At 47.7% G+C, this 21,088-nt stretch overlaps 1 protein-coding gene across 2 annotated transcripts in view; it reads right to left on the reverse strand.

Annotated features, from left to right (window-relative positions):
• FAS (Fas cell surface death receptor) overlaps positions 1-21,088 on the reverse strand; it is a 195,444-nt gene that overhangs the window by 42,518 nt on the left and 131,838 nt on the right. The gene's annotated exons all lie outside the window — the stretch shown is intronic.

The raw sequence follows: 21,088 nt of genomic DNA on the forward strand, positions 1-21,088 counted from the left end.
CCTTAACTGTGTAGACTTGTAGTGAACAAAAGATAGTCCGGTTCCAAGTAGTTTCCATGGAGATTTATTTAAGATCAGATGTTACAGCGTGGAGCCCCACCAGGAGCAGCCTTCCTGCTGCTCAGCCCATGCTCCAACTGACATTCTCACTCATCCAACATTCTCTCACCACAGTCACACTGGCTGAGCAGCAGGTATAACAAGACCCCACTAGCAGATTACGCTTTGCCATAACAGTACACAGTATAAAAAGGAATTGGAAGACAAAGCCATGAGTATGATGACCATTCCATTCTAAGGTTCCGCGTGATCTGACTGACTATTCAACTGTATCCTACATTTTGGGCATCACTTTGGGAGGAGAGGAGACTGACCTGAAACAGTCACATGGTCTGGAGTAGGAGAGCGACTGGTCGGGCACCAGAGACCGGCGCTCCCTATCCCCAGACTCTCTATTACTCTAGCCCACTGATAATAGGGAATGTCACACTGAAGAATAGAAAACATGGGAGCCACAACAAAGCCAATGGTGGTGCCACTGACGCCCCATTGTACCTGCACGCCCCATTGTATCTGCACCAAAATTTGGGCCAGTAGCCACAGTGCACGTAATGCTCATAGGGCACCATCATTGATGAATGCCATAATACAAATTATATCCGAGACCCCACTCGATACCAGGGATAACAAATATGCTGAGTTTCTCAAAGTGCCTGACTTGTATTCAGACAACTAACCCATCATTCTCAATGCTCACCGTGCACTCACTGCGATCCCACTGTATTTCCAACGATCACCATGCACTCACACCATTCACCCTCCTCTTAACCCTGCACCCACAGGAGCAGACCTCTCAGCCTGCACTCACATGACACTCCACTCACCTGTCACTCTCACCCTGCAGTCTCACCACTCACCCTGCACGCAGAGCAATCACACTGTACTTACACCACTCACCATGCACTCATGTCGTTCACCATGCACACGTTGTTTACTCTGCACTCACATGATATTCCACACAACTGTCACTCTTACTGCTCACCTTGCAGTCTCACCACCCACCTCTGCACTTTCACCAACACCCAAACTCAAATGGGCACATCCCTCACCCTGCACTAACATCACTCACCCTGCAATAACTCCTTTCACCCTACTTTCACAGGCAAATTTCTCATCCTGCACTTACATGGGCACTCTGGTCACTAACACAACTCATCCTTCACTCAAATGAGCTTAATACTCACTGTGCACTCACACCACTCAAACAGGCTCACCTCTCAACCTGAACTCACACCACACACCCTGCACTTTCTTCTCTCACCCTGCACTCACAGTCCCACTGCTCAGCCTGCATTCACACAGGCACTGCATTCACTCATCACTCACACAGCTCACGCTTCTTGCACACAGTCACAATTGTCTGCCATAACTCACAGGGACACACCACTCACCCTGCACTAACTTCTCTCACCATGCGCTCACTATCACAGCTTACCTTTCACTCTTGCGCTCACCTTGCAATCACACAGGTGCACTGTTCCCACAGTACACACACAGGCACATAACTCACTCTGCCTTCACACCGCTCACACCACTCACCCTTCACTCATTCCTCACATTCTGTGTGCACTCCTCTCACCCGGCACCCACATGGGCCTTTCTATCACCTTACACTCATGTAGCTCACCCTGCAGTCACATCGGCACACCTTTCACCCTACACTCGCAAAACTCATGCTGCATTCACTCACACTGTTCACAATCACCCAACATTTATATGAGCTCACCTCTTATGCTGCACACATAACAAGCATTGGTAAAGCCCCTTGCTATATAACATATGTCTTGCAAGCTGGAGTGCATGCGCAAGTAGCACATACTCTTTCACAGGCAAGACCTAAAGGCTACAAGGCACCTACAAAATATCTGTTCTTTCTACAAAACTAGGGGCCTCATTTACAAAGTAAAATGGTGCTCTGTCGCAAGCCATTTAGATGCGCTGAGCTGCGTCATTGTAAAAGCACAGGGATACGTAATTTAAACAACAATACAATGCATTTGAGTGATTTCCCCTGCACTGGCTCACAGTTGGCTGCCATGCGCCAGTGCAGGCACCCTTGAGTATTGTTGCAACGGTGCCTGAGTTGTGGGGATTTTTTTTGTGTGTAGAAAGGGGCACCTTCCTGCACAAAATCAATAATTGATGGCATTTTCCTCTTTCTATGCGTGCTGCAGAAAGAAATATGAGAAAAAAGCATTTCTCCTCTTTGCACCATACCTACACCTCCCATGGGGAGGCATAGGATTCTGATGCATTCCCAGCTTTACAAAACTTTCTTAATCTGGGAATGTCTCAGGTTCCATGGATGTTGCGTGGGAACACCCGCAGCAACACCCATGGAATGCCCCTTTCATGCAGAGTAATGTTTGAAAGGGGCCCATATTTACAAGAACTGTCCGAGACTGTGGGCACCAGCACCAGTTTCTTTAGGACACTTGGGCTCACATTTCAACAATAATTCAGATGAGTGGCTGAGGCTCGTAAAAGCACACCAAAGCTTCGGCTCTGCATGGGAACACAGGAGCTACCATTGAGGTTTTCTGTTCATCTTCTCAGTTCAGGCACGTTCAGTTGCTGTTACTACATAGAGTGACCAAAGGCTTGCAAATGATGCTATAGTATTTGTCCAATAGCCCCTTGGACTTGTCACTGTGGTGGGCAGTCCATTTTTAGCAGGCTTCAGTATTTTGATGAGTTTGAATGTTTTACATTTATCACTTGAATTCTAACATCTGCACATGACATGGAATCTTTGCGCATTCACCATTTCAGTGCATAGCTTTTGATTCGTTCAAAAAATTAGGCCAAAAATCATAGAGAGAAACTTGTTTACAAACTTTTTGCATAGTTGCCCATTGTACTGTGTGAAACCTACAGCCATTCTTGGCTTTCCATTCACCACAATGCTTCATTATGGAGCATGTGTGTTTTTTTTACATTGTATGTTGGGTCTGAAAATCCCAAGATGCAAAGTGCTACTGGATAAAAAAACATGTTTGCCAAAGCAGTCAAGCAAGATCATATGGATGTTGTGATATTAATTTTTAAAGGGTAGATTAGTTTGTTTACAATAGTGTTACTACTGTGAAAAAAAAACACACATCACAGTATTATACCAAGTATCTTAATTTTTCTAGACTACTGCATGAAGTTATGTCATGGGTTGCCATGACATAACTCATTATTCAAAAACAGTGTATTGTTTTTTTCAACTCTATCAGTTTTAATCAAAATTGTAGTTTCCATTTATTTCCTCTCATGCATTTATTGCCAATAATCTTACACAGTTCCTATATGCACCCACTGTGCCTTGGACTCTCACTGAAATCTTAGTAAGTGAATGACAGTGACTCCATAGAACTAGGTAGTGCACAGGTTTTCTGTCGGACTATGCATTAGAATTATGAGTAGGTAGCCGAGAAAGCTGCTGACTGAAGCCATACTACCTGATGCATGTCTTGGTTTAGAGGAACCTGCCCTATGTCCTGTAGAGATGACCTGTGGCCTGAAGAGTAGACCGACCCTGGTCAAGAGACCCAAACATGAGACAGGCAATCTGAACGGGGGAGGTGACGATGGGCCTCTAGATGACAAACCCACTGGAAGAGTTAACGGGTAAAAGGATCCTTTAACCACAGTAACTGAAGTGGCAGTACCTTAGGAAATCCAGATGCCTTGGCAATACAGTCAACGGCCTCTGGACTTTCCCTTGCTGTGTGCCTGGCACACCTGCATTACTTCAAACCTCTAAATGATTTTAGACCCCCTCCATCCCTTTCCAATGCTCAATCACAATTCCAATACTGCTGCACTGTTCACTAGAAAACAAATTATGAAAAGAACCACGAGTTAACTAACCTTTAACCTCCGGATCACAGAGGACTTCAATAAAGCTTCAAAAGCATGTAGGACAGCACCATCACTGGTAGAAATATGTTCTGCTCATATATGCAACAATATCCTCATTAATAGCTCTGCAACTGATCTAGCCAGAACTATCAACAACTCCTAGGATAAAGGTGTCTTCTCAAAACAACTCCCTAAAACAAACAAAAAGGCTTTCAAACAAGGTCTCCTTCTAACTACCAGACAATAACAAACTGTGTACAGGCAAATAGATTGAAAGCTCAGCGTCAAGACAAATAACTACATTAATTAAAGAAGGTAACCTTCTCTTAAATTATCAAAACAGATTCTGGTATGGCTGTGGCATAAAAGCAGCACTAACTTCCACACAGATTGATTTAAACACTGGAATGGATTCAAATGGAGTACCGGCACACCTATTACTTGACCTCTCCCTTGCCTTTGATTCTGTCAATCTCTTAGACTTGGAATTGGACAAATCTTATTAAAAAATAACTTTGTATCTATAGTCAGCTAGGCCTCTGCAATTGGGAATGGCACCTCTGCCCATAATACTCACTACTAATCAACTTTTCTGGCAGCTTGTCTTAAACAGCCTGGTGCATTCCTACTGAATGTGGCTCGATATGTTTACATATATGGGAACAGTTCAATGTGGCGTGCTAACAATAACCATTGTCTTTTTTTTTTTTTAGTGCCGCACAGGTGTGTGACAGTACATATACATGAAGTAATATTACCAACTCATTGGCACACAACTTCGGAGGAAGGAATGGTATTTAGGGAATTAAATCTATGGTATACCAGCTACCTACCCCAAAGTCATGTGTGGTAACCCAAAAAGCAGTCCTTAATTCATAAAATCATAAAGGCTGGGGCCCAAAGTTTTGTTCAGGATCCTGTGCCCGGCAAGTTCAAATGTCAGGAGAGCTGAATACCAACACTGCCAAGGCTTGATTCTACTGTGTGTCAATTTCATTTACCACCAGGAACTCCGTGCCCCCTTATCTCTCTCTTGCAGGTTCTATTTAATTTTTGCTTTCTCGTTTTGTCATAATTCCTTTCTCCCTTTTGTGCTTTTCTCTCTCTTGTTCTGGAGCAAAGTCTGATGAGGAAGAATTACTGCAGGACCCCGAAAATTACTCCATGTGGGTTCCACCTGCAACTACTGGCTCAAATTAGGCACTGCCACTAAGTCTAACACTTTGAGACCTGTACGTATGGGAAGCTTCAACTTTGAATATTAGGCAACATCCAATTGGGTAAACTAAATTATGCCTTCAGTCATTTACGGAGCAGGAGCATATTTCTGGACTTTCAATTATAAATATTTCACAAGCACATTGTCCTGCACAGAATAAATCAGGAAATTGTCAAAAAGAGTGTTGTCTTGAAATAACTTTTTGACAACATGTCTTAAGTGCTTTGGATTCAACTTTATAGAAGCTGGTTTTAATTATCAATGCACTCAGACTGTTTTTCAAAGATCACTGTGAGTAGATTGGCAACAGTGTAATCTGTTTTTCAAAGATCACTGTGAGTAGCCTAGGAACATTGTCAAATCTACAAAAACATGCTTTTCACAATATCACGTTTGTCCAATATGTTTAAAAATTGCATAGTTTGTCACTTGTTATTCTCATATTGGCTATGAGGATACCTCGTACTCCACTTCTGGAAATTCTTGTCCTGCCCCATTGCTGGAAGTATTAGCCTCCCACGAATTTGGCTCTAGTTGCACCCCTGGTTGCCACCAACCCTTCATCTCACCCCCACATAGAATCAGACAAATTGCAAAATCCTTGGGTTTCAGGACAAGATAAGACATTGAGACCACCCACAAGACATCACCGTCACATGCAGAACCTAACCATGTGTTATTGATGAAATCTTACTTCACTTACCCTAACACCACCAAGGATAGGACACAGCTCCAGTCTGTTTGAATAGCCTCTGGACTTGGTCAGTGCAGTTTACTCTGTCTGAAGACCAGAGAGCTGCAGAGGCTCGATTCAGGACACTCAAGGGCCCCAACAGTGGGGGCACTACCAGCAGCATCAGTCATCTGTGGGCCCCTTGTCATAGCAGAAAGCATGATTCTAGTAGAAGCGGTGTCAGGTAGACTCAGAAAAGACCAAGGACCCACATCACCAAGGAAATGATCACAACAGACCTCATATCAAACAAGGTGACCATAACAGCAGTACAGGGAAGTATAGCAACATAAATATAGATGAGAAGATATTGCAACATTTTTAGGGAGGGCTTGCGTATGAAAGTGCCACTTATTGACATGGTCACCCCTACTTTTTGCCTGGTAACTGATGTGATTTCGACTGGAAGGGCACTGGGTTCCTGCTAACCAGCTCCCCAGTCCCAGAGCTCTTTCCCAAAAGTGTACAATTGTTTCCCCCCAATTGGCAAAACCTTTAGGGCCCTCTGTAAGTCCCTAGTAAATTCTACCCCTGGTAACTAGTACCTGAGGTGCTAAGGAGGATCCCGAAGGACAGCAACATGAATTGTGCCATCCAAAGGGACCCCTCACCAAGCACATGCAACATTTCCATTGCAGGCCGCGTGTCTTGGTGCAGGCAAAAGTGAAAACACAACATGTCACACATCTGTATGCCATGTCCCCCTAACACTAAAAGTAATATTTGTAAGTCACCTCTACAGCAGGTCTGACAGCCCTAAGGCAGGGTGCTGAATATTACATGTGAGGGCATACCTGCATGGGCAGAGTTGCCCCTGTGTGGGTCAGTCCTATTACTGCCAGTGCAAGTTATCAGGGTAGCTATTTTAATACATGTCCTGGACACTGGTGAAAACCAGTGGCTCAACGACGATGTCTTCACTGAAGACAGGGATGTTTGGCATCACAAATCTTGTATTTGTAAACCCACACTGATTCCAGTGTTGGATTTATCAATACATGCACCTAGAGGGTACCTTAAAGGTGACACCTGAAAACCTACCAGCCTCTGGTTTGGCTGCTGACTGGTTTCTGCTAGCCTGTCACCAGAGACACTGTTCTGACCTAAGGTGAGGTCCTAGTGCTGTCAGGAGGCCCAGAACAAAACCCAGCCTCGGAAGAGGGTGTAACACCCCCTCCCACAGGATGACCTTCTGATTAGCCTTCCTAGGCCAGCAAGATTCAAAGAGCTGCCGCCTTTGAAATGCAAACCTGGCTCCCCTAACAGGAGAGGTAGCCAACCCTCTCAGTCCAGTGCTCCCTTGGCGCCTGGACAGGCGGGAACATTGGCTAGTCAGGTAGGCGTGCCACCACCAGGCCATTACTACCAATAAGGTGGACTAAACTGCAGTGGAATTTTTTTTTCAGAAGTAGCAATTTTTGTGGTGGCATACTAAGAAATTCTGGGACAGGATTATGCCCACTTCCCACAGAAAGTGGGCATATAGGGGGCGTAATGACCCGAAGGGTCAGTAGTCCATTGGCTACTATCCTACCCTTCACTATTGTACCTAAATTGAGTATTTAGGGGAGCCCCAGGTACCAGAGAAATAGATCCTGACAACCTGAAGAAAGAAGATGAGTGAGAGGAGTCGCACAGGAAGAACAGAAACCCTAGCAACTCACTTGGCACCAACCCTGCCAGCCTGCCTGCTGACTTCACCTATTGCATCAAAAGTCGATTGTCCAGCAGCTGCTGAGTCCCCAAAGCCTGGGAGACCTGCCTGCCTTCACCCAGGAACCAATACCTCCTGAGGGACAGTGGAACTGTCCCCTGCTTCCTGCAGACAGCAAGGGAAGGACCAAGTGGACTCCGGTCCTGACAAAATCAGACGCTGCCAAGAATCACTGTACTTGCGCCCTCAGCCCGTGTTGAAGTGGGCCAACGGGGTCAGCATGGTCCTCAAGGTACCAAGTCCACTGTGGTGTGACTCCTTGTGAACTCCCCGACGTCGCCTGCAGCCTCTGTTGGCAGGCCCCACCAACTGCTGGTTTTGCTGGAGGGAGAAACCCGACACCCTAAAGACTGTCTGCACCCGGACACTCCATCCTGAGAAGAGGACCAAAGGTGTCCCCACGTCCCCCAACATCACAAGAACCAAAGCAACTCATTGGTTTCCACAGACTGGTCCCCCAGTCCAAACCTGCAGCCCATTTTTACCCCGACCATTCTCCATTGAATAATATTGGGCACCCAACTCTGTTTGGAACCTATGCACCCAGCTGCCCTAATGTCGCTGGTGGTGTACTGTTGGTGCTGCCTTGGACCTTGCCCACTGCTCACCTTAACTCCTGGAAAAAGGTCCTGTAAGTCATTGCCAAGAACCAATAAACAAACCACATAGGATTTTCCTCCTATAGGTTAACATTGCAGAACTCAGAAATTGCACTGTGTTGACTTTTTGAACTGAAAAATATTCCTATTTAAAAACATACTTACGAGGAAGATTTTCTTCTAATGCCTAAACATATATAAGGAGTAGTTTCTGTCCTGTAACTCCAGTTCTGTAGTAGGGGTATCTCTGTTATAGTCATAATCTAGTGAATAGTCCCGCCCATGTGCGTGGACCCCGGCAATCAAAAATAATCTCTTAAGTTGTCAAAATCATGCAGAAACTGCAAAGACACTTAAGAGAGAATTTAAAGACAAATAATGCAGCCTATAACACAGGCTACACTGTCCAGTACTTCAACTAGAAATTCCACCAAATAACACCACACATAAGAAATCCAGCCCAGTTTCTACCAAGAGAAACTTGCCTCTACCCTTAAAAACACTCTGGAATGATAGAGAGGAAGGCATGGACAGACAAGCCCCATAGGCTGCCATTATGTGGCTTAAACAGGATACTGTGCCTTTAAGGAAACCTTCTAGAACCTTCTCCCAGTATCCCAGAATGCATAGCAGGTCCAACTGACTTCAGTTCTTTTTGAAGGCGTAAAAACGCCAGACCTGTAGCATTACTTACATGAACAATTCTCCACCGGGGAGGAGGGCGGGCGCTTATGACTATAACAGAGATACCCCTACTACAGAACTGGAGTTACAGGACAGAAACTACTCCTTCTGTAGTAGGGGATCTCTGTGTATAGTCATAATCTAGTGAATAGAATGGCAAGCCCATCCCCACACCAAAGCGGCGGTGGAGAAAGAACAGAACGCCACTACTGTGCGAACAAATTCCGCAGCGAAGCCTGCCCAACCTGAGCGTCTGCCCTGGCATCAGAGTCCAGGCAGTAATGCTTAGCAAAGGTATGAACCGACTTCAAAGTGGCGGCCTTGCAGATTTCTGCAATCGGCACATTACGGAGCAAGGCTGTCGTGGCAGCTTTGCCCCTGGTGGAATGAGCCTTAGGCTTACCTCCTAAGGTCTTATTAGCTTTTTGGTAACACAATTGTATGCAGGACACAATCCACCTAGAAATGGACTGCTTAGAGGTAGCAAGACCCGTCCTGACTGATCCATAATTGATAAACAACTGGTCTGACCTACGAATATCTTTGGTCTTATCCAGATAAAATTTCAACACCCTCCTCACATCCAGGGAATGCAAAGAACGTTCCGCCGGAGAGGAAGGATTCTGAAAAAACGTAGGCAAAGTTATGGTCTGGTTGACATGAAAATCAGAAATAACCTTGGGAAGAAATTTAGGGTGAGTACGCATCACAACCTTAGCAGCATGAAATACAGTATAAGGTTCAGTACAACACAACGCCTGAATTTCACTCACCCTGCGGGCCGATGTAATGGCCATGAGGAACGCCGCCTTCCAGGACAGGTGCTGCAACGAAGCCTTGTGAATGGGTTCAAAAGGCTCCTTCATCAATCTGGACAGCACCACATTCAATTCCCATGAAGGCGAGGGAAGTCTGACAGGAGGGAACACCTTCTTCAACCCTTCCAGAAAGTCTTTGATCACAGGGATCTGGAAAAAAGAAGTCTGTGAAGGGCATTTCCTGTAGGCAGTCAATGCAGCAAGATGAACCTTAATGGAATGAACATTAAGGCCAGACTGCGCCAAATGTAAAAGGTAAGGAAGGATGACATCTTCCTTGCAGGTTGTAGGGTCATGGTTCTTAGACTGGCACCAGATACAAAACCTCTTCCACTTGTAAGCATAAGAAGTCCTAGTGGAAGGCCTCTTAGACTCCTTCGGTATGACCATGCAATCTTCGGGCAGATTCAGATGGCCATATTGCACTATCTCAGGAGCCATGCCGCCAAACTCAAAGACGAGAGGCTGGGGTGTAACATCCGCCCCCCGAACTTCGTGAGAAGGTCCGGCCTGCACGGCAACCGAATGTGAGGAAGGAGAGATCGGTGAAGCAGGTCCGTGAACCACCACTGCCTGGGCCACTCCGGGGCAATGAGTATCATCCGAGCCCTGGACCGGGCCAGCTTGATGAGCACCGCCGGAATCAGGGGAATGGGTGGAAAAGCGTACAGAAAGCTGTTCGACCAGCTGATCCATAGCGCATTCCCCAGCGTCCCCTGCTGGTAGTACCTGGAGGCGAAGTCTCGGCATTTGTTGTTTTCGGCGGTGGCGAACAGATCTATGTCTGGGGTTCCCCACCTCGCGAAGACGTCTCCTAGTACTTCGTCGTTTATGACCCATTCGTGGTTTTCCTGAATCAGTCTGCTCAGTGCGTCTGTCTGAACATTCTGCACACCTGCCAGATGGGTAGCCGTTATCGTCAGTCCTCTGGCCAGGAGCCAGTGCCAGATCGCCTGCGCCTCCTGCGACAGAGTGCGAGATCTCGAGCCCCCCTGCTTGTTGAGGTAGTACATCGTGGTAGTGTTGTCCGTTTGCACAAGCAGAGAGCTGGTCTGGAAGGACAGAAGAAAGGCCTTCAGTGCCAAGTGAACAGCTCTGAGTTCCAGGAAGTTGATGTGATACGTGGCCTCCACCGGCGACCACGTTCCCTGAATCTGTAGAGTCCCGGAGTGCGCTCCCCATCCCAGGAGAGAAGCATCCGTCATGACAGTCTGCGTGGGAATGTCCTTGTGAAAAGGAACCCCCCTGAGGAGATTCCCCGCCGAACACCACCACTTCAGAGACTGAAGAGCATGCAGAGACAGTCGTATCCTGTCGTCCCAGGATCCTTTCCTCTGATCCCACTGGTCTTCCAAGCACTCCTGCAGCGGTCTCATGTGCAGTCGTGCGTGCGGCGTCAGGAAGATACAAGAGGCCATCGATCCCAGTAGAGAAGACACCGTCCTCACTGTTGTAGATGGAGTCGTCACAAGAGCCTGAACCTTCCGAAGGAGAGATAATCGTCGCTCTTCCGAAGGAGACACGCTTGCTGACAGCGTATTGATGGAGGCTCCCAAGTACTGTATGCATTGGACCGGAGTCGGGACAGACTTGGCCATGTTGATGTGCAACCCCAGCTTGTTCAAGAGAACGCACGTCTTCTGGAAGTGTGCTCGCGCTTCCGAGAAGGAGGATGCCTTGATCAACCAATCGTCCAGGTACGGGTAGACAAACACCTTGTTCTTCCGCAGGTGCGCTGCTACCACCGCCATGCACTTCGAGAACGTTCTCGGCGCAGACTTCAGTCCGAATGGGAGTACTGTGTATTGATAATGATTGGTGCCGACTTGGAACCGCAGGAACTTCCTGTGTTTGTGTGCAATGGGCACATGGAAGTAAGCATCCTGTAGGTCTATAGCACAGAGCCAGTCTCCCTGTTGCAACTGAGGATAAATCTGATGCAACGACAGCATGCAAAACTTTTCTCTGCGAATCCATTTGTTTGCCTGTCGCAAGTCCAGAATGGGCCTGAACTCGTTCTTGTCCTTCTTGCGAACCAGGAAGAACCGGGAGTACAGACCTCTTCCTCTCTGGGACAGAGGCACGTCTTCTATCGCCCTTTTCCTTAACAGGGTATCGGCCTCCACCTGGAGCTCTAGCAGCTGAAACCGCGAGCTGACCGGAGGAATCGATGAAGGCGGGCTGGTGAACCGAAGACTGTATCCATTGCAAACAATATTCAGCACCCACTTGTCCTGAGTAATTTTTCTCCACTCTGCCAGAAAAGATTGAATGCTTCCCCCTACCGGAGTGGGTAACGGATCCGGGGGAAGTAAGTACCTAGGGCCTAGACCCAGCTTGGCCCTTGGGCGCCGGAGCAGACTGCTGGCCTCCCCTGCCCCTCTGGCGCTTCTGGAACGGCTTACGGAACTGTTGTTGTTGTTGCGATTGTCCCGAAGCCTGGCCGCGTCCACGGCCTTGCCCACCGAACCGCCGTTGGAAAGGGCGGTACGCCTTCTTCGCCTCCTTAGGCTTCTCGAGGCCCACAGCCGTGAGCGTCTCGGCCTCCGCCTTCATGCGGGCCATCTCATCGTCCGCATGCTTCCCAAAGAGAGTCTTGCCGGAGAACGGCAGGTTGGCCACCCTCTGCTGTGCGTCCGGTTTCAGGGACGTAAGACGGAGCCAGGCGTGACGTCTTTGGTTGATTCCATGGCAAAACCCATGAGCAGCCAACAGGGAAGAGTCCGCTGCAGCGCTGATGATCTGGTTGGCCACCAGCATCCCTTCACTCAGCACTTCCTGAAAGTCCGCACGCTGCTCGCGAGGCAAGTGCTCCGCAAAACGCTCGAGGGAGTCCCAGAGGGCGCGGTCGTATCGGCCCAACAGCGCCGTGGCACTCGCAGCCTTCATGGAGGTAGCGGCTGTTCCACAGACCTTTCTCCCTGCCGAATCCATCCACCTGGACTCCTTATCCGGGGGAACCGTGGACGACGGTGTGGCGGCATGTTGTTTGCGTGCCGCCGTCACAATTACGGAGTCCGGAGGGGGTTCCGCTCTCAGAAAGGCCGGATCCGAATCCGGGGCCCGGTACTTCCTCAGCAACCTCAATGGCGCCGCCTTCGTCACCGCGGGGGTGAGGAAAAGGTCCATAGCTGGTTCCTCCAGGCCCGGAACCAGAGGCAGGAGAGGGCGAGACAGGTGTTTTTGGTGCAACGTCTCAAATATCACTGATGTTTTAGGCGTGGGCACCGTCAGGGGTATGCCCAGCTTCGCAGCGCCTCTCAAGAGGACATCCTGGAACGCCACCAGGTCATCAATCGGGGACACCCTCGTGTCCGGTGATCCCGACAGGGTAGGAGAATACTCCCTGGAACCAGAGGATCTTGTGCGGGATCGAGATTCGCGCCTCCTATGGCGGCGTCTCGACCGCGTGGACGATCTGTGTCGCGATCTGTCCCGCCTTCCAGAGCGAGAGCGAGAGCGAGACCTGCCAGTCCGTGGCCGCCCCACCGGTTTCCGCGGTGGGGTCTTCCTTGGAGCCTCCTGGGGTGCAGGTTTTGGGGTCCCCTTAGGAGGTACAGGCAAATACGGCAGCGAAGTGGACCTCGGCGGAGGAACTATCGGCTGCGGGGCGGGCCCATGCGGAGGGACCGGTGGTGGTGGGTCGTCCGCTGGAAGTGGAGGCAGGGGCGGAGGATCCTCCTTAGGAAGAGGAGGAGGAGGAGGGACCTCCTTAGGATTAGGCTGAGGTGTCGACCGAGGCCGAGATGGAGTGTACACCGCAGAGTACACCGAGCCCGGTGACCCCTTAGGCGAAGGGGGCTGAGAGCCCGCCCCTTCAGCTGGTGATCGCTTCCTATTGCGTCCCCCACTGGACGCAGCATGACTTCGGGGACTAGAATCCCTCTTGCGCCGCTTTGGAGAGACTGAACGACTCCCAGACGCCGACCTCTTTCTGCTCGACGTCGAGCGTCGCTTTTCAGGCGTCGAAGGACGCTTCCGGGACTCCGGCGTCGAACACCGCCTCCGCGACGTCGACCTCTTCTTCCTCGGCGTCGAACGCCGATCCCTCGACGTCGACCTCTTCCTCCGCGACGTCGTACGCCGCCTCCGCGACGTCGAACGGTCCTTCCTCGACAACGAGCGTCGATGCCGCCGTCTAGATGCTCTCGACGTCGAGGAGGCCCTCGACGCCGACCGGTGCTTCGCCGGCGACCGGCGGTGTCGCCTCGACGGCGAGCGCCGATGCCTGCTCCGTCCATGACGTCGGGAAGAAGACCTCGACGTCGACGGTGATGATGACGTCAACGGCGGCTTCGTCAGCGGTGCCTTCGACGTCGAGTCGTCACGGCGTCTCGACCCGGAGCCCCGGGGAGAAGGGGAGCACACCGCCGTCATCCCTCTCGACGTCGACGTCGATGCCATCGACGTCGACGGAGACCGGGACCGCTTGCCGGACTTCCTGCCCCTGGGGAGCCCCCCAGAGGCCTCAGCAGAGGCAGAGGGAACCTTCCCGGACTGCCCAGACCCACCTGCAGCCTGCAGACGCCTCTCCTCAAGGCCAGACAGCCTGATCCTCGCCCTTTCCTTCAGAGTACGAGTGGTAAACTGCTGGCAGATGACACACTCCTCAGGGACATGATCTTCAGGGAGGCAGACAATGCAGACCTCATGTGGATCACCCTTGGCCTTTTTCCTCCCACATGCTGGACACTTCACAAAGAGTCCAGGCATTTTAGAGCCCTAAAATACCTGAAGCAGCACACAGAAGAGAAAGAGAACACCAAGAGAGTAAACTGCAACACTTTTAAAACACAAAAGTGCCAAAATATGCAATAAACCCTTGAAACAAGGGAGAGCTCAATGCCAGGGTCCTGTAAGCAGGAGCCGGAAAAAAGAACTGAAGTCAGTTGGACCTGCTATGCATTCTGGGATACTGGGAGAAGGTTCTAGAAGGTTTCCTTAAAGGCACAGTATCCTGTTTAAGCCACATAATGGCAGCCTATGGGGCTTGTCTGTCCATGCCTTCCTCTCTATCATTCCAGAGTGTTTTTAAGGGTAGAGGCAAGTTTCTCTTGGTAGAAACTGGGCTGGATTTCTTATGTGTGGTGTTATTTGGTGGAATTTCTAGTTGAAGTACTGGACAGTGTAGCCTGTGTTATAGGCTGCATTATTTGTCTTTAAATTCTCTCTTAAGTGTCTTTGCAGTTTCTGCATGATTTTAACAACTTAAGAGATTATTTTTGATTGCCGGGGTCCACGCACATGGGCGGGACTATTCACTAGATTATGACTATACACAGAGATCCCCTACTACAGAAACATACTTGTTATTTTTTAAATTGGTAGGGATCTCCTTCTTGATTTGTGTGTCTCATTTATTGATCATTGTATGTATTTACAGAAGTCTTACACTCCTCTGTGTTAAGCCGAAGGCTGCTCGACCACACTACTCCCTAATACAGCATTTTAGGATTACCATAGCAAGCCCCCTGTCCACTCATGAGAGGACCCCTTTTCTCTTTACATGATGTATCTCATTTTAATAGTTACTATAAACAGCCAGCTTCCAGTAGCGAAAGATCAACATTACCAACTTACCACATCACCAGAATGAGCCCAAGAACTTTGGGCACTTAACAAGAAACTGTGGGCTTACAAGGCAGGAGGAAGAAGCACAATGTAAAGATATCTGGGATTTCCAAAATTGCTGAGAGCTCATATATCATGGCTTTTCAAGGAATCTTTCTCCCTATTCTATTGGCCAAAGCCCTCTTCCCTCCTTTGGAACTTCAAAGAGGCCATAAGATAAGAACCAGAAACCTCTCAAAATCAAGTATGCAAGAGCCATTCTGGCTTGTCTTCTTGGGCACTATCAAGCAATAGAAAAGTATATAGGTTAACGAAGAAAAATCACATCTTTTGTCAATGAGAAGCAGCATGGTTTCATTTTGGCAGATTTTTTTCCCAAGACACATACAAAACAAAATCCTGATCATTAGTCCCCAAATGTACTATTGTGACATTAAATATGATCTTCTCGAACCTGCTAGAATGTGAATCTCAGTAGAACCAAGGAATTCTGTGAGCCATAAGATCTTGAGGATTTGCTGAGCACCTTTGGGAGGGCCACCTTGGTAAACCTCGATCTGCAGCAATAGGGGAGCCGCAGCAGAGGTTTTGGTGCTGAAAAGCGAGCTGCAAGAATCAGTTATCAAGCGATATCCAGTCAATGAGTACCATTCTGACAAAGTTAAGTCCAGGTCCACCAAATAAAACTTTAAAATACCACTAGCCATGTTTAGAAGGTTACTGGTCTGACATGAAATGACGGTATAAAAACTAGTATTGTGACTGCAAGACTAATGCATTCTGAAATCGTCCTGTATGATAGTAGCATCTTGATGCTCCATACACTGTGAAGTAGAATCCTGCTGTTCAATGAAACCTGATACTGAGACTCCTCTGAGCAAGATAATGGCACGTAGTCCTTAGAAATGTGGAAGACCTACAGGCGGAAATTACTGTGTTTCTGAACTTTAGTCTTTTTCTGTCTTCGCCAAGCAGTCTATATATACGCATTACTTGGTTGCTTGCATACAATGATCAGGTATGGGCTTATGTAGGCCTCAACAGTGAGATACAGCTTTGATCACAAGCACAGTGAGCAAGGGAACCACATCCTTAGCCACTAGGGGTGTTACATCAAACACACAAACAGTGATGGGAGGAATGATTACAAATAGTATAACTACTGGCAATCACTTGGGCGTGAATTCCAATCCATAATTTTTCCCACACTGTGCCAGTCTAGACAGAAGCCTGCCTTACTCAAATCAGTAATGATTCTGCTCCTCATGGAACCAGTCCACTTAAAACTGTCAGGCGAGGCACCCTCAAGAAGGGATCACAGGCAGGTTTTGTCCTATTTGGGCCTAGTTAGAGAGGTACAGCTTGGACCCTAAGTCACAGTGAGCAAATGATCCATGCCTGGGTGCATGAAAGGATCACTTATACACTTCGGGCCTACTTTACAAAGGTACTAACAGTTTTGAGTAAGTGTACAACTCCGCAGTTGTAAAGATACTACTTGTAAAAATCCCTTTGTGAATTGCAAAAAATCATAAACTTGCACCAAATTGCAAGCTTTCCTTTGTGAATCAGGCTCTTTAAGACTAAGTGTCAATTATAAAATTAGCATGGGGACTCTCTGAAACCCACATGACCTGAGCTCAAACTGTTAGATTAGATTAACAAGCTCATATCAGCACCAATGGAATAAGATATGTGATCTTCTCCCCTACACCTAGCAGCTGTACTTTCCCCAATCAATGCCCACCTCACGAGGGTGGACTATTGACTGCATAGTCAATAGCCAATGTGCCTGAGACACTGGACTCTGAAGCGCCCAGAAGCACAAGCCTTAACATAACTATTTCAAAGTCTCTACTTCTATATCCGGTCACTACCTCCCTCATTTATCTCCTGTCCCTTCCTAATCTTTCAGATATACCCATATTAGCCAGACAACTATAGATTTTGTGAAATAGTATTTCTAGGATCATTGCTGACATTACACCATCAGGTTTATAAAGTTGCATGGATGTGTTAGGGACTGGCATATTTCAATCAATCAGGGGAATTGTAAGCGTGCTACACACCTGTGGGGGGTCTCAAGGCTCTAAGGGGGGGGGGGTTGGAGGGGGGAGGGACCGCCGGCCTGTTTAGCCATTGAGCCAGGTCTTGAGAGTCTTCCTGAAGTTGTTCAGGGAGGGTGCGTGTCTGATGTCTGCCGGTTGCTCGTTCCAGGTCGTGGCTGCAATATGGGAGAAGGATCTTCCACCTGCTCTGGGCCCGTGGGTGCGCAGGGTTTTGGCCAGTGTGAGGTTGGAAGATCGGAGATTTCTTTTGGGTACGTGGAAGTTGATTCTGTCATTGAGGTATTTGGGTCTGTTGTTGTGTAGGCATTTGTAGGCGTGAGTGAGGATTTTGAAGGGGACTCTTTTCTCCACTGGGAGCCTGTGGAGTCTTCGTAGGTGTTGGCTGATGTGTTCTTGTCGGGGGATGCTGAGGACGAGTCTGGCTACGGTGTTTTGTATGGTCTGGAGTTTGTGGAGTAGGGACTTGTGGATACCGGCATAGAGTGCGTTTCCATAGCCCAGTCTGTTAGTGATGAGTGCGTGGGTGGGTGACTGTCTTTCTTGACTCAGGGGGGATCAATTTGAAGGTTTTGCAGAGTATGCGGAGTGTGTTGAAGCAGCTGAATGTGACGGCGTTGACCTGTCGGTTCATGGTGAGTGAGGAGTCGAGTATGATGCCCAAGTTCTTGGCGTGGTCTGAGGGGGTAGGTGGGCTCCCGAGGGCAGTCGGCCACCAGGTGTTGTTCCATGCTGAAGGGGTGGTTCTGAGGACAAGGACTTCTGTCTTCTGGGCATTGAGTTTCGGACAGCTGTTGATCATCCAGTCGGCGACGTCTTGTATTCTTTTCTGGAAGTTGAGTTTGGCAGTGGTGGGGTCTCGGGTGAGGATGAGCTGGGTGTCGGCGTAGGATATGATGTTGAGGACGTATTGTCGGACGATGGCTGCAAGGGGGACCATGTAGATTTTGAAGAGAGTCGGGCTCAGTGATGACCCCTGTGGGACTCCGCAGGTGATTGTCGTAGGATCGGAGAGGAAGGGCTGTAGTCTGATTCTCTGGCTTCTTCCGGTGAGGAACGATGGAATCCAGTCCAGGGCTATTCCTTGTATGCCGGAGTCGTGCAGTCTGGTAACTAATGAGTGGTGGGAGACGGTGTTGAATGCCGCTGATAGGTCGAGTAGGATGAGGGCTGCGGAGTGGCCTTGGTATTTCTTTCACACTTTAAAACACCCTTCCCTTTTCGATAGGAGCTGATATAATTAAAACCCTTCTTTCGTAACACTTGGAGCACTGTCATTTTTTTTGTGTAATATAGAAAAAAGTGAAAGTATTGTAGGATTTCACTGCTTTATCTTAGGAAAAGAAAAGTCCAATAAAGAAATACGATACAAAATTAGGAAAGGAGTCAGAAGATTAAGTTTGCATTTTGAAAGGATTATTTGAAAGGCAGATAAAAATATTGCATAATAATTACTTATGAAACAGACCTGTATTTTCGTTATGACTGTAGAAAAGCCTATGTGCACCACGTTTTTACTCTTTGAACGAAAAAAAACCTGTAAATCTAGTACAGCCAACATAACAGCAAAGTAAAACAAATGAAGGCACAGAGGCGATAAGTGAATCACACCGTCTTTGTGACAGAAGTCATCCAAAACCAAGCACTTCCAAACAGAATAGCCATAAAGTAGCACTTTATTTGGATCTGCAAAGTAAGTATGTGAAAAAGTGCTCACTAGATCTAACCTAACAACATAACCTACTGGGGAAACAAATAAGACAATGTACCCATCCATGAAATGCCAAGGTTTTGATGGACAGCCAATCCAAGCAATGGAAAACGATGTAAAACACATGAAAGCTCGTGGCTTAATAAGGGAACCCAATACCTCTCTGAAATTGCCACTGCATATTTTTGATGAACTGAAAGCAGAAAGTCATCCCCATGGCAAAAACTGCTTGTATTCACACCTACAAACATCATACCTGCCAACTCAAACTGTGCCAACTTGTGACACACCATCTCATGGTCTCCCAGTGAGGAGCCGATATCTCACTGTGACAGGAAAATGAGCTGAAAATCACTGTAAATAGTGGTTTTCCAGCTTGTTTTCCAAGGCTTTGAACTGCAGACGTCCATTAAGGGGTGTGAAAACACACTAGGACATCAGCACCAGCCTCAGCAAGCTTTTTTTGGGGGGAGGAGGGGGCTTGGTGCGGGTTGGTGTTCAAAAGCACCTCTTAGGTACTTCTTGGCAATAGGCCTCGCCCCCTGCAAGGCCTGAGCCCCTCCATACACTGTAAGATTTTTGTTCAGGTTGGCAGGTATGATACATTGCTTCTTAAGGTCTAGCTAGAGACAGCTTCCTGCCTACCAGAGCTCATCTCATCACAATACACAGAAAGTGGCTTTGTGTCAGTCCCACTCTGCCCTTGGAGTGTAGAGAAATTACACAGGCATTTTGGAGTGAGGACTGAACATAACAAGCATTTGTAATGCAATAGGTCTTGCATTTACATGAGTTTGAGCTATTGGCATTGTAAATGACAATGCCTTTTATTTGTTTTGGTTTTTAAAACGCACCATACCACGCTTTCACTTTAGTGCCAGCTACACCCCTTCTTTAGTATAGGCAATAGGCTGTGGTTCAACGAGGAGCACTCTCCTGAATGGTCAACGATACCCCAGCCGTGACTTGGTTGAGAATATTGATATTATGGATTAACTGCTGGAATATAGGTGTGATGAGAATTTATTAGTCATATCAATATTGGAACTCATGCTACCCATGACTTATTAGACCTGATGAAGTCTGTGGGATACTGTCAACAGACGAACGACGTGTTGGCTACAATCTTTGATCAGATTTACTGTATCAACACTGACCTGGACTTCTAACATTGGAATAAAGCAAAGAAGTTATTACAACTACAAATTGGTGGACTTACTTTTGGATTGGACATTTGCTCAGAATAAAATCTTGTTTGTACTATTATTTGAGTAATTCTTCTCCAAACTTGGGGACGCCTGGTTGCCGTTACCTATTTATCCTTGGGGCAATTCTGAGCATATTACTTTGTATCGACTCAGCGCAAAATTGGCACTGCCACCTTTTATCTTGTTGCAATGAACCTAGTCATCCACAAAAGAAGTATTCTCTGAAACCCGATTTCCACACACCATCGCTCGTGACCTACGTCGTCTAATGAGTAAAACTGTATGCATGAGCAAATTCAGTAGCCATTTCAATATAAACATATTTACTGTAAATGACAGTGTATCACCACACCACTGCTTCATAATATTTTTCTGCCTATGAGCTCCCAAATGGACCACCAGCTACTACTTACACCCTTACCTCTCTCCTGCTGAATACATTTGCTATACTTTTCCTTCGAATGAAGCTTGTATTTTTCAGTCTCTATGACTTCTGAGGTGTAATGTTAATTGCTCTCATTCACTCTGAAATCGTTCCAGTATGACTCCACCAGGGCTGCATGTGGATACCTGGGGAGCGTGAGCATATTGTTTGACTAAGAAACAATAGTTTGGCACAAGTACGTCAATCCGTTCACCAGAACACGTTAAACATGCATGCACCACTGCCCTAGACAGGAAGCTGAATTAGCAACAGCCAGTTCAACGAGGAAGGAAGCCAACCCCTTCTGCTACAGCTGACAGGAAAGACATGCACGGTTCTATTGCTTATCTTCTGCCTTGTTTCCTGGCGTAGCCTACAGAGAAGAGTTCAGGGCACAGCCAGGCTAGAGTATAGACGGTTTGGGCCTTCATC

Source organism: Lissotriton helveticus, chromosome 5_1 (genome assembly GCF_964261635.1).
Source record: "Lissotriton helveticus chromosome 5_1, aLisHel1.1, whole genome shotgun sequence".
Classification (NCBI taxonomy): domain Eukaryota; kingdom Metazoa; phylum Chordata; class Amphibia; order Caudata; family Salamandridae; genus Lissotriton; species Lissotriton helveticus.